Source organism: Macrobrachium rosenbergii, chromosome 49 (assembly GCF_040412425.1).
Source record: "Macrobrachium rosenbergii isolate ZJJX-2024 chromosome 49, ASM4041242v1, whole genome shotgun sequence".
Lineage (NCBI taxonomy): Eukaryota > Metazoa > Arthropoda > Malacostraca > Decapoda > Palaemonidae > Macrobrachium > Macrobrachium rosenbergii.
The window spans coordinates 26793943-26809152 of record NC_089789.1 but is presented as its reverse complement, the minus strand read 5'-3'; the positions used below and the strand labels follow the sequence as shown (position 1 = coordinate 26809152).

The following is a 15210-nucleotide window of genomic DNA, read 5'->3' as shown; positions in this document are numbered from 1 at the left end:
ACTACAGTATCCACAAACTATATAGCCTCCAGAAATAAACTTTTGACTACTCACAAACTATGTAACTACAGATTAACAGTTTTTGACTATCAGAAACTATTTAGCCCTTCGAGTTTAAAAAAACTTTTCACTATCGGCAAACTATTTAGCCTGAGAAAAATTAATAAACTTTGACTATCTACAAACTATTTAGCCTTGAGAGATTAATAAACTTTTTTGGCTATCTGTAACCGTTTAGCCCCAAAGACCTGAAATAGTTTTTTTTCTTTTATACGAAATCAATAACAATTGGCAATTTCCAACAAACCTTCAAGCCACGCCAAAATCCGCAAACACTTCATCCCCTGCATTTGTTTCCATCTGAGCAGCAAATATCACCCAACAGTGTATCCTGAAACAAAAGAAATATCTTAATTTGTTCTCTCCTCCACGTGTCCATTAGTTAATGTTTTGCCATCACAACACATCATTACCTCTCTTGAATATTTTTTCCTACTGGAATTCGTGAATATTTGAAGTTTATTTTAATCAAATAGAAACAGTATTTTCTAATAAGCATTGTAAAATATCTTCATCAGTTAACAAAACTTAAATAAACTAAGTTTACTGACTGGAAAATTAATACTTTAGAGAAACAGCTCTAGAGAAATAGCTTCCTGAAATATAATTTATTTTCAAGAATTATATGAAATATATAATTTACTGGCCGCTACATTGGTCTAAATATTAACCTTTTATTCATTCTTTAAGGACTTTACCATGGGTGAAATCTGACTGAAAGCAAATATTTGCAGGAGAAACTGCCCATAAGCAGAGGACAAATACACGCTCGTAATTCATCAAAATATTAATCCTCTCTCAACCACTCTCTCTCTGTCACAGGTCAATTTTCTTATAACTCACTCTAATTTGTGTCATGATACATATAAAGCAGATTATCAGCTACATTAGCATCCCCAATTCCATTCACTTTAATTGATAAAGGTATTTTTATGAAATGAATTTCAATATTTTTACGAAACGACTAGAATTTCACGGTTGAAAGTTGATAAACTAATACGCAGTGATGATGTAGATTTGTAACAGCATTATTTGTTAGTGAATCACGCAATGCACCATTCTTTCTTCTTTTTTAAATACAAAATTTGACTCAGCCGACTTTAACCTGTGATGTTATGGTCATAATTAGCCATGAATCGTACACATGAAGAATGATATACATCCATCATGAATGAACCATGCTTGCCACTGTCTCACCGCTGCTGAGTGACATGACCACGAGACAGTAGGGACGCCAATACCAGGAAAGATGCCGAAGCTCAAGCAAAGCTTCACTCTTCGCCCCGGTACTGTCACTGAACCCTAAACCGTGGAGGTAAGCCCTCAGAAAGGGGACTCTGAGATTGAATTGATATGGGCTGCCACACCCACACCAATCTCAAAATCAAGTCTCTTTACTTTGGAAAGTGAGAGAGGACATTAATTTGAAAGTAGGAAGTAAAGCAAGAGGCGACTTATGCTCGTAGAGCTCTTTCCATTGTTAGTAAATTGGATTTGGTTAAAGTGGACAAGTCAGCTACAGGAATCGCAACAAGCCTTGGACGCTGTAACTGACCCGACACGAGGATTGGATTTGCTTAAAGTCACAGAAGTCAGCCAGGTAATCAAAATGTTTTGACGCCGTAACTGACCCGGACACAAGAGGATTAAAGCAGGAAGTAGAGAAGAGGCGACTTATGCTCATAGAGCTCTTTTTCCATTGTTAGTAAATTGATTCAGCAAAGTTGTTCAGCTATCCGCAGGCCAGCCCATTGCATCTGAAAACCCTCCTTCCTCACTCATTAACCATACAAATAAAAATACTACACTCAAATTTTCAGCTGTTACAAAATCTACATGTATCTATAATTTTATTAAGTTAATGCTAACAATTTCAACTATTGCGCTACTTCCTAAACACTGCTTCAACAACTAGCCCTTTCAAACTACTACTGCATGGCCGCAATACTCAACATACTGTGGCTGGAATTCAAAACACAAAAACAACACAAAGACTCACTTGATCCTCGGTTGCTGAGATAGATTAAGGCCGCCGAATAAACTACAACCGCAAAAACAAACTCACAAACATAACAAGGAAATACAAAAAAAAAGGAAACAGAAATACACACAATCAAAACAGCACACCAACAAAAACCAACAACCGGAAACCATACATGAAACTGTCCAACATGAGAAAACTGACCGGCAATTAGCCTGCCCAAAGACCTCAACAAACTAACCCTCCTTCATATCTCACAGACACATGGCACGTAAAACAAACTTCAACTAACGACTTTATCCCTCTTCCAACAACCGAAACACTCACTAACGACAATTGCACTCTCTCTCTCTCTCTCTCTCTCACAAAACGTTGGGAAATGCTAAATAAATATCCATTCATCCCTCTATAGTTCTCCCCCCTTTTAGCATTTCCCAACCAATACTTTTCACTACATTCAACTAAGTTCACGCAACACTCACGGATGCTCACTTAGCAGGTCCTTCTGAACGCGTCAAGGGCACGCAATCATTCTCTCAGACTCGCCTTCTTCCAGCAACATCTGATTTACATTTTCTCTCCTCCACTCCCTCCTCAGATTCACGCTATCTTCTCTTCACTATTACCACTTTTCACTCATCCACAATCTCATCTATACCCTCTAACTCTGTTCCCAACACCCTCCAACAATTCCTTCAACTAACCCATCCCATTCGCCATTGACCTTTCCAATTCTTAACGATTCATTCAGGCTTTCTAATCACTCGTATTACTGCCACGCCTCTCTTACTCTTACACTTTCGCTCACCTGTAACCGTTCACTCACCCCCTACGTTCAGTCAACTCAGTTATATCAAACCCGCATATGCTATACGTCTATTCATACCATCCCATTCATCCAGATACACGCTTATCACTCAATTTCACTTTGGCACTCACACCCCTATCACACAACTTACGACTATCTGCCTACTTTCTACGTTTCTTCCCTTTCTTACGCTTTCCTATCATAATTTATCAAAACAAATTGCTGATCCCATACACAAGCTCTCATGCATACTTGGTTCACCCATATTCGATTTCAAACCATTTATACACCCCATTCCTCTCTCACATATCTGCACATCCTTCCATCTACGCAATTGGTTATGATGCGCCTGTATTTCTCCTACACTACCATCTACACACATACTTCCCCTACAACATAACTAAGCCCACTGGGACCAACTTCCAACACTTCATACGGACTCTTCAATTTACGCACTTTATTTACATTCAACCGCCCTTTCTCGATTACCTCTTTAACACTTTCGCCCACCTTGTAACTTTCAAACCTTTATCACTTTCTTCCATAATTCCTATCATTCTCAAAATATTATACCTAACTTTGTCCTCTATTATCTTTTCAAAATTTAACACAGTATTTACTACTTGAGACATACCAATACCCTTATGCACGGTGGCGTTGTATACCCACAACGCTCGCCCAACATTTACATCCCAATCATTATCACATTCACTCATCATACGTAATATCTCCAATCGCTTCACCGCTCGCTCCACAATCCATTCGTGACTGGGTATGAGCGCACGGCGTAGAGTACATGCTCTATGTCCCAATCACGCAAAAATTTGCTCAACCCCATCCAACAAATTCAGGCCCATTGTCACTCAACATCTATGTCGGCTTGCACACACGCGCTACTGGCAATATCACTTGATTCCACCATTCTCGCCAAATCTCACTCTTTTGTTCCGAATCGCTACTGCATATGCAAACTTACTCAAATGATCTTTACCATTACAAACTACTTCCCGGCATATCCTAGCAGTCACAGGCAACACACACAATCAATTCAATCATCCAAATAACTTTCATCTGCAATCGCAACATAGGTGGATTCAAGGCACACTTTGATATTTACCCTTCTGACAGTCCGCAGACATGTAATCCAGATCCACAAATTTTATTCAAGCCAGGCACATACAATCTCTCTCATACATTCCTATAATTTATTTTTCCACAGATGCCTAAACCTACTCGTGCAATTAATAAACACATACCCACGGCTGCATCTTCCGAAAACACTGGTACATACACTTCCCCCATCCCATATACATTCCTTCCTGATGCAAAAAATAAACTATACCTTACATACAACAAATCTCTTTAGCACTTCACTTTTAGACTTCTAACTCAGCCGCCAATTCCTCTACTCTACAATCTCTCTAACACACACACTCTAACATACTCTATTCTGCAATGATTTGCATCTGCTTAATTTCTTCATCTAAAACAAATCATTTCTACCCTTCTTGCAATATCTACTATACCTACAAAACTAGTTTAGACATCCTCCTTTAACCTTCGTTATTTCCTTTGCCGCCTTCAAAATTCTCCCACATCCACACTTATACTGCTGCATTCTCATAAAATCAATTCCTACAAAAACATGTTGGTATATCATTCTATCCATCAAAATTATGTATTATTTCAAATCCCCCTAACTGAATTTTTAATTGTACCTCCTCCCATACTAACACACTCCCTTGTCCCAAACCATGTATCCTTACACTCGTTGGGCGCCAATATAATGTGGCAGAATTCAAAACACAAAAAAAACAACACACAATAATCACACTGATCCTCGGTTGCTGGGAGATGGATTAAGGCCGCCGTAACAACCACAATCGCAAACAACCACAAACACAACAAGGAAATACAAAAAAAAAAAAGGAAACAACACACACACATTAAAACAGCACACCAACAATAAAAACCAACAACTCCCGGAAAAGCATACGAAAACTGTCCAACACGAGAAAAACTGACCGGCACTAGCTCTGACTAAAGACTCTCAACAACAAACTAACCCTCCTTCACATTCTCACAGACACACAGCGCCGTAAACAAACTTCAACTAACGACCCTTATCCCTCTTCCAACAACCGAATCACTCACTAACGACAATTACACTCTCACTCTCTCTCGTATCCACAAACTATATAGCCTCCAGAAATAAACTTTTTGACTACCCACAAACTATGTACCTTTCACAGATTAATAAAGTTTTTGACTATCAGAAAACTATTTAGCCTCGAGAGTTTAAAAAAACTTTTTCACTATCGGCAAACTATTTAGCCTCGAGAAATTAATACACTTTTTGACTATCTACAAACTATTTAGCCTTGAGAGATTTAATAAACTTTTTGGCTATCTGCAAATCGTTTAGCCTCAAAGACCTCAAATAGTTTTTTTCTTTTATACGAGAAATCAATAACAATTGGCACTTCAACAAACCTTCAAGCCACGTCAAAATCCGCACTTCAACAAACCTTCAAGCCACGTCAAAATCCACAAAAACTTCATCCCCGTATTTGTTTCATCTGAGCAGCAAATATGACCCAACAGTGTATCCTGAAACAAAAGAAATGTCTTAATTTGTTCTCTCTCCACGTGTCCATTAAAGCAGGCTTTTGCCATCGCAACACATCATTACTCTCTTGAATATTTTTTCCTACTGAATTGGGTGAATATTTGAAGTTTATTTTAATCAAATAGAAACAGTATTTAATAAGCATTATAAAATATCTTCACCAGTTAACAAAACTTAAATGAACTAAGTTTACTGACTATGGAAAAATTAACACTTTAGAGAAATAGCTTCCTGAAATATACCTTATTTTCAAGAATTATATCAAATATATAATTTACTGCTGCCATATTGGTCTAAATATTAACCTTTTTATTCATTCTTTAAGGACTTTACCATGGGTGAAATCTGACTGAAAGCAAATATTTGCAGGAGAAACTGCCCACAAGCAGAGGACAACACACGTTCGTAATTCATCAAAATATTAATCCTCTCTCAACCACTTTCATACAGGTCAATTTTCTTATAACCTACTCTAATTCTGTGTCATGATACATATAAAGCAGATTATCAGCTACATTAGCATCCTCAACTCCATTCACTTCTTAATTGATAAAGGCATTTTTTATGAAATGAATTTCAATATTTTTACGAAACGACTAGAATTTACGGTTCAAAGTTGATAAACTAATACTGCAGTGATGATGTAGATTTTGTAACAGCATTATTGTTGGTGACCACAATGCACCATTCTTCTTCTTTAAATACAAAATTTGACTCAGCCGAGACTTTAACCTGTGATGTTATGGTCATAATTAGCCATGAATCGTACATGAAGAATGATATACATCCATCATGAATGAACCATGTTGCCACTGTCTCACCGCGTTGAGGACATGACCGTCGAGACAGTAGGGGACGTCAATACCAGGAAAGATGAAGCCTGCCAAAGCTTCACCTTCGCCCGGTACTGTCACGGAACCCTAAACCGTGAGGTAAGCCCCTCAGAAAGGGACTCCTGAGATTGAAATTGATATGGGCTGCCACACCCACACCAATCTCAAAATCAAGTCTCTTTACTTTGGAAAGTGAGAGAGGACATTAATTTGAAAGTAGGAAGTAAAGTAAGAGGCGACTTATGCTCGTAGAGCTCTTTCCATTGTTAGTAAATTGGATTTGGTTAAAGTGACACAAGTCAGCCAGGAATCGGCAACAAGCCTTTGGACGCTGTAACTGACCCGGACACAAGAGGATTGGATTTGGTTAAAGTCACAGAAGTCAGCCAGGAATCGGCAACAAGCCTTTGGACGCTGTAACTGACCCGGACACAAGAGGATTAAAGCAGGAAGTAAAGTAAGAGGCGACTTATGCTCGTAGAGCTCTTTCCATTGTTAGTAAATTGGATTTGGTTAAAGTGACACAAGTCAGCCAGGAATCGGCAACAAGCCTTTGGACGCTGTAACTGACCCGGACACAAGAGGATTGGATTTGGCTAAAGTCACAGAAGTCAGCCAGGAATCGGCAACAAGCCTTTGGACGCTGTAACTGACCCGGACACAAGAGGATTAAAAAGCAGGAAGTAAAGTAAGAGGCGACTTATGCTCGTAGAGCTCTTTCCATTGTTAGTAAATTGGATTTGGTTAAAGTCTTCAGCTATCCCTGGCAGCTAGCCCAAAGTATCTGAAAACCCCCTCCCTTCCTCACTCATTAACCATACAAATAAAAATACCACACTCAAATTTCAGCTGTTACAAAATCTACATGTGCATCTATAATTTTATTAATGCTAACAAATTTCAACTATTGCACTCACTTCCCAAACACTGCTTCAACAACTAGCCTCAAACCACCACTGCATGGCCGCTAACACTAAACATACAATCAAATATTGTACGTGCACAAACATTCCAACTATGCCTACCATAAACGTATTGCCTCAAGGTTACTTCAGTTCCACGATTGGCCACAAAAAACTAATTACCAAAATATTCAGTTTTAGCTATCTGCAAACTATTTACCCTCCAGAAATTAAACAAACTTTTTGACTACAGTATCCACAAACTATATAGCCTCCAGAAATAAACTTTTTGACTACCCACAAACTATGTACCTTTCACAGATTAATAAAGTTTTTGACTATCAGAAAACTATTTAGCCTCGAGAGTTTAAAAAAACTTTTTCACTATCGGCAAACTATTTAGCCTCGAGAAATTAATACACTTTTTGACTATCTACAAACTATTTAGCCTTGAGAGATTAATAAACTTTTTGGCTATCTGCAAATCGTTTAGCCTCAAAGACCTCAAATAGTTTTTTTCTTTTATACGAGAAATCAATAACAATTGGCACTTCAACAAACCTTCAAGCCACGTCAAAATCCACAAAAACTTCATCCCCGTATTTGTTTCATCTGAGCAGCAAATATGACCCAACAGTGTATCCTGAAACAAAAGAAATATCTTAATTTGTTCTCTCTCCACGTGTCCATTAAAGCAGGCTTTTGCCATCGCAACACATCATTACTCTCTTGAATATTTTTTCCTACTGAATTGGGTGAATATTTGAAGTTTATTTTAATCAAATAGAAACAGTATTTAATAAGCATTATAAAATATCTTCACCAGTTAACAAAACTTAAATGAACTAAGTTTACTGACTATGGAAAAATTAACACTTTAGAGAAACAGCTTCCTGAAATATACCTTATTTTCAAGAATTATATCAAATATATAATTTACTGCTGCCATATTGGTCTAAATATTAACCTTTTTATTCATTCTTTAAGGACTTTACCATGGGTGAAATCTGACTGAAAGCAAATATTTGCAGGAGAAACTGCCCACAAGCAGAGGACAACACACGTTCGTAATTCATCAAAATATTAATCCTCTCTCAACCACTTTCATACAGGTCAATTTTCTTATAACCTACTCTAATTCTGTGTCATGATACATATAAAGCAGATTATCAGCTACATTAGCATCCTCAACTCCATTCACTTCTTAATTGATAAAGGCATTTTTTATGAAATGAATTTCAATATTTTTACGAAACGACTAGAATTTACGGTTGAAAGTTGATAAACTAATACTGCAGTGATGATGTAGATTTTGTAACAGCATTATTGTTGGTGACCACAATGCACCATTCTTCTTCTTTAAATACAAAATTTGACTCAGCCGAGACTTTAACCTGTGATGTTATGGTCATAATTAGCCATGAATCGTACATGAAGAATGATATACATCCATCATGAATGAACCATGTTGCCACTGTCTCACCGCGTTGAGGACATGACCGTCGAGACAGTAGGGGACGTCAATACCAGGGAAGATGAAGCATGCCAAAACTTCACCTTCGCCCGGTACTGTCACGGAACCCTAAACCGTGAGGTAAGCCCCTCAGAAAGGGACTCCTGAGATTGAAATTGATATGGGCTGCCACACCCACACCAATCTCAAAATCAAGTTCTTTACTTTAACAAGTGAGAGAGGACATTAATTTGAAAGTAGGAAGTAAAGTAAGAGGCGACTTATGCTCGTAGAGCTCTTTCCATTGTTAGTAAATTGGATTTGGTTAAAGTGACACAAGTCAGCCAGGAATCGGCAACAAGCCTTTGGACGCTGTAACTGACCCGGACACAAGAGGATTGGATTTGGTTAAAGTCACAGAAGTCAGCCAGGAATCGGCAACAAGCCTTTGGACGCTGTAACTGACCCGGACACAAGAGGATTAAAGCAGGAAGTAAAGTAAGAGGCGACTTATGCTCGTAGAGCTCTTTCCATTGTTAGTAAATTGGATTTGGTTAAAGTGACACAAGTCAGCCAGGAATCGGCAACAAGCCTTTGGACGCTGTAACTGACCCGGACACAAGAGGATTGGATTTGGTTAAAGTCACAGAAGTCAGCCAGGAATCGGCAACAAGCCTTTGGACGCTGTAACTGACCCGGACACAAGAGGATTAAAAAGCAGGAAGTAAAGTAAGAGGCGACTTATGCTCGTAGAGCTCTTTCCATTGTTAGTAAATTGGATTTGGTTAAAGTGTTCAGCTATCCGTGGCAGCTAGCCCAAAGTATCTGAAAACCCCCTCCCTTCCTCACTCATTAACCATACAAATAAAAATACCACACTCAAATTTCAGCTGTTACAAAATCTACATGTGCATCTATAATTTTATTAATGCTAACAAATTTCAACTATTGCACTCACTTCCCAAACACTGCTTCAACAACTAGCCTCAAACCACCACTGCATGGCCGCTAACACTAAACATACAATCAAATATTGTACGTGCACAAACATTCCAACTATGCCTACCATAAACGTATTGCCTCAAGGTTACTTCAGTTCCACGATTGCCCACAAAAAACTAATTACCAACATATTCAGTTTTAGCTATCTGCAAACTATTTACCCTCCAGATATTAAACAAACTTTTTCACTACAGTATCCACAAACTATATAGCCTCCAGAAATAAACTTTTTCACTACTCACAAACTATGTACCTTTCACAGATTAATCAAGTTTTTGACTATCAGAAAACTATTTAGCCTCCAGAGTTTAAAAAAACTTTTTCACTATCGGCAAACTATTTAGCCTCGAGAAATTAATAAACTTTTTGACTATCTACAAACTATTTAGCCTTGAGAGATTTAATAAACTTTTGGCTATCTGCAAATCGTTTAGCCTCAAAGACCTGAAATAAATAGTTTTTTCTTTTATACGAGAAATCAATAACAATTGGCACTTCAACAAACCTTCAAGCCACGTCAAAATCCGCACTTCAAAAACTTCAGCCACGTCCCACAAAAACTTCATCCCCGTATTTGTTTCATCTGAGCAGCAAATATAACCCAACAGTGTATCCTGAAACAAAAGAAATATCTTAATTTGTTCTCTCTCCACGTGTCCATTAAAGCAGGCTTTTGCCATCGCAACACATCATTACTCTCTTGAATATTTTTTCCTACTGAATTGGGTGAATATTTGAAGTTTATTTTAATCAAATAGAAACAGTATTTAATAAGCATTATAAAATATCTTCACCAGTTAACAAAACTTAAATGAACTAAGTTTACCGACTATGGAAAAATTAACACTTTAGAGAAACAACTTCCTGAAATATACCTTATTTTCAAGAATTATATCAAATATATAATTTACTGCTGCCATATTGGTCTAAATATTAACCTTTTTATTCATTCTTTAAGGACGTTACCATGGGTGAAATCTGACTGAAAGCAAATATTTGCAGGAGAAACTGCCCACAAGCAGAGGACAACACACGTTCGTAATTCATCAAAATATTAATCCTCTCTCAACCACTTTCATACAGGTCAATTTTCTTATAACCTACTCTAATTCTGTGTCATGATACATATAAAGCAGATTATCAGCTACATTAGCATCCTCAACTCCATTCACTTCTTAATTGATAAAGGCATTTTTTATGAAATGAATTTCAATATTTTTACGAAACGACTAGAATTTACGGTTGAAAGTTGATAAACTAATACTGCAGTGATGATGTAGATTTTGTAACAGCATTATTGTTGGTGACCACAATGCACCATTCTTCTTTAAATACAAAATTGGACTCAGCAGAGACTTTAACCTGTGATGTTATGGTCATAATTAGCCATGAATCGTACATGATGAATGATATACATCCATCATGAATGAACCATGTTGCCACTGTCTCACCACGTTGAGGACATGACCGTCGAGACAGAGTCACAGAAGTCAGCCAGGAATCGGCAACAAGCCTTTGGACGCTGTAACTGACCCGGACACAAGAGGATTAAAGCATGAAGTAAAGGGAGAGGCGACTTATGCTCTTAGAGCCATTTCCATTGTTAGTAAGGGTGGCTAAAGTCTTCAGCTTCTGACAAGCTACAATTTTACATCAAGCTGTAATTAGCTGCTTAATTCAAAAGATTTCGAATTCCACTAATTCCCACAAGAAAAATTCTTAAATTATTCAAATTGTTACAAAATCTATCTCTATACTGGTATTTTTAGTTGGTGCGGTACCATCACCTTACATTAATTCAAGGACTTAACCATGCAGAGAATCTGACCATAAAAAGCGTCTGAGAAACTGTCCAATAACTAATTCCTATTTCACACATCGAAACAGAGACCCCAGAATAAGAGAAGTGGTTATTAAGACGCCTTAATAACATTAATATTTACTTCTAAACCACCTTCATATGGGTAAAGTCACTCGTATCAAGATAATAGTGAAGTTCCACCAATAATCAGACTGTATTGCAGTAGTTTTTCGTGATATACTCAATTCTATAGATGTCATTAAACATCCAAAGAAGCTTTTCAGCTATATTATCCTAATTATGATACAGTACTTTACGAACCTACTTTCACTCCTTAAATCATGTTGATGGATTGTGTCTTCAGAAAACATTCATTATGCAGCATTCATCTAGCTCACACAATCATTGAGCAAATTTTATTACTTCACATAATTCACATGTTGATTTTACGAAATAACTCAAATTTCTGGCTTAATGCAAATACTCAAACTACTTTTCGAGATTATCAAATATTTTGTAAAAGTATTACAGATGTCTACTACCCTTCCTAATCACTAAGAAATAAACACTGCATCACGGACATGTCTCAAACCAGCACTGCAGAGGCCTACTAACAAACATACAATAAAATAACGTATGTACACAAATATTTCACCTGCACCCAACATAAACTAATTGCCTCAAGTTTAGTTCAATTCTAGGATTTGCTGAAAACAATTTTACTAAAATAATCAGTTTTGACAACTGGCAAACTATTTAGCCTTGATAGATCACAAACTTTTGGACCATACGCAAACTATTTAGCCTCGAGAGATTAAACTCTGATTATCCACGAACTATTTGGCCTCGAGAGAAATTTTTTCACTATCTGGAAACTATTTAGCCACGAGAGATTAAGTAAACTTTTTGACTATCTGCAAACTATTTAGTCTCGAGAGATAAAACTCTTTCACTATCCCCAAACTATTTGGCCTCAAGAGATTAAATTTTTTCACTATCTGGAAACTATTTAGCCACGAGAGATTAAACTCTCTGACTATCCCCGAACTATTTGGCCTCAGAGATCAAATGAATTTTTTTACTATCTGCAAACTGTTTAGCCTCGAGAGATACCTGCAAACTATTTAGCCTCGAGAGGCTAAAAAAAACACTTTTTGACTATCTGCAAACTAGTTAGCCTCCAGACATTAAATGAACTTTTTTACTATACCTGCAAACTATTTAGCCTCAAGACATTAAATAAACTCTTTGACTATCTGTAAACTATTTAGCCTCGAGAGTTTAAATAAACTTTTACTATCGGCAAACTATTTAGCCTCGAGAGATTAAACTTTTTGACTATCCATGAATTAATTAGCCTCAAGAGATTAAATAAATTTTTCTTATTATCTGCAGACTATCTAGCCTCCAGAGATTAAATAAAAGATTATCTGCAAACTATTTAGCCTCAAGAGATGAAATAAAGATTTTCACTATCTGCAAACTATTTAACCTCGAGAGGCTAATAAAACTTTTTTCTTGTATAAAAAATACATAAATTTACTTAATAGGAACTAACCTTCCACGTAATGATCTGCTAAGAACACCTCATATTTGTTTCCTCTTGAGCAGCAAAGATGATCTTGAGCAGCAAAGATGATCTTGAGCAGCAACGACCCAATATCCTGAAACAAAGAAAAGTTAATTGTTGTGTTCTCCAGGTATCCATTAAAATAGGCATTTGCCATCATAATGTACCATTACTATCTCAAATATTTTTTTTTCTATTGAACTAAGAGAAAAACATCAAACTATTACACCAATTAACAAAATTTTATTTTAGTTTAGCCTACTGAACTTAAAAAATATTAACACCAGAGAATTAACTTCCAGAAATACACCTTATTTTATAGAAATGTATCTCACATTTGTACAGTAATTAACTACTGCCATGTTTTCATAATTTTAACTATCCCTTTCACTTTCATTCTTTAAGTGACTTTGCCATAGGTGAAATATCTATCCCCACCCTATTCTGATCACTAAGAAACAAATTTTGAAATGATTTGCCCTTCAGTATAGAACTAAAAACAACAAAATCTCAATACTTACCCGAGATGTTTTGGTCACTGTTAGCCATGGATCATATGATGAATGTCATACATCCATCATGGATGATCTATGTTGCCACTGTCTCACCACGCTGAGGTCGTGACCATTCGAGACAGAATCGCAGAAGTCAAGCGGGAATCCGTAAGTAGAGAATGAATGAAGTACTTATGCTCTTTTCCACAGATATCCACCACTGACATCACCACAACAATTTAAATATTCAAATTATTACTATACTTCCACATTTAAAAAGCAGGCACCATACTCGCTTATTGATGCTACACCATAATCTGACAAGTTTGACCTATCCATTAGTTTAAGGACTGCCAGGAGGAGGCGAATGTGACCAAAAGCATTAGTCAGAGAAACTGTCCAGTAACTTAATCCCTCATTCCCATATCACAGCAGAACCCTAATTAATACAGGCAGTTATTAAGACCCCTAAATAACAGTGATATTCATTTCTAAACTATTTTCATTTGGATAACCTCACTCGTGTGAATAAACTCGCCCACATTAAGGCAACAAAAGATCTGCCTATAGTCAGACTGTATTGCAGTATATTTCTCATGACCTACTCAGTCTATAGATATTAAACGTTAAAAGAAGCTTAGCTGTAACATTTTACATATTGACATTTGACGATCTCCTTTCACTCTTCAAATCATGTTAATTGATTGTCTACAGAAAATTATGTAGCACTCTGGCATCCCATTTAGAGTACTCGCCAGTTACACTTCTCTTCGCAGTGATCCTTCGCGAAGGTTGTGTAGATTTATCACTAACAATTTCTATTCCGTAACCTTATCGGCCTGTTTCTCTCCCTATATTACGAGCTATCCTCTCGCTAGCTAATTTTCCAGTCCTTTGCATGGAATTATTGAAATAAATCAACGATACTGGGAAAATTCGTCGTGTAATACTGTGTCTCATCTCGCATTCTCTGAGGGTTTGCGATGTTTTCATTCTGCTAGACAACCTTACCATCCCCGTCAGCAATCACAGCATCCTGCCTATTTTCTGTTAATTAGAAGTTTACACTATAATTAATTTTCAGTCACTAAAGTATGGAGCCTTGGAAAAACAAATAGGGTAGAGCCACTTCAATTTCCTGAAGCCATTCGAGAATCATCAATTTCTATGATACCCTAAAAGTTAGTCACATCCTCTCCTATTCTTATTTTCCCCTACTGGATTTAGTTAAGTATACCTTAGTTTAACCAGACCACTGAGGAGCTTATTAACAGTTCTCCTAGAGAGGGCTGGCCCAGAGGATTAGATTTATTTTACGTGGCTACGAACCAATTGGTTACCTAGCAACGGGACCTACAGTACAGCTTATCGTGGTATCCGAATCACATACCGAGAAATGAATTTCTATCACCACAAATTCCCCTAATTCTTCATCGATCGTCCAGACTCGAACGCGGGCCCAGCAGGGGAACTCCTCTATTGGATTGCCAGTGACGAAATAACGTTAACATTCTAACTGCCAAAACGCCCTATCAGTGACTGTTGCTCTTTAAACTACCTATTAAGTGTACGACATACCCAGTTTCAGTGAAAGAAGGAACTCTAGTGTAGGTTGGTTTGCGTTGCACGCGTGTGCACTTGTCAAGTGCTTGCGTTCGGTTTCGCCACTTACATCAA

At 37.2% G+C, this 15210-nt stretch overlaps 1 long non-coding RNA gene across 3 annotated transcripts; it reads right to left on the bottom strand.

Annotated features, from left to right (window-relative positions):
- Positions 1–354: 354 nt before the first annotated feature.
- On the bottom strand, positions 355–13663 carry LOC136832204 (uncharacterized). 3 transcript variants are annotated; one of them, XR_010851114.1, is made up of 5 exons: positions 13561–13663; positions 13028–13133; positions 7775–7856; positions 5343–5459; positions 355–391 (listed from the first exon to the last, which is right to left on the bottom strand). It is a non-coding gene; the product is annotated as an uncharacterized lncRNA (long non-coding RNA). The 3 variants fall into 3 exon arrangements; XR_010851116.1 differs by having other exon boundaries at positions 5378–5459; XR_010851115.1 differs by lacking the exons at positions 13028–13133; positions 13561–13663 and adding an exon at positions 10174–10203.
- Between the last annotated feature and the right edge of the window lie 1547 nt (positions 13664–15210).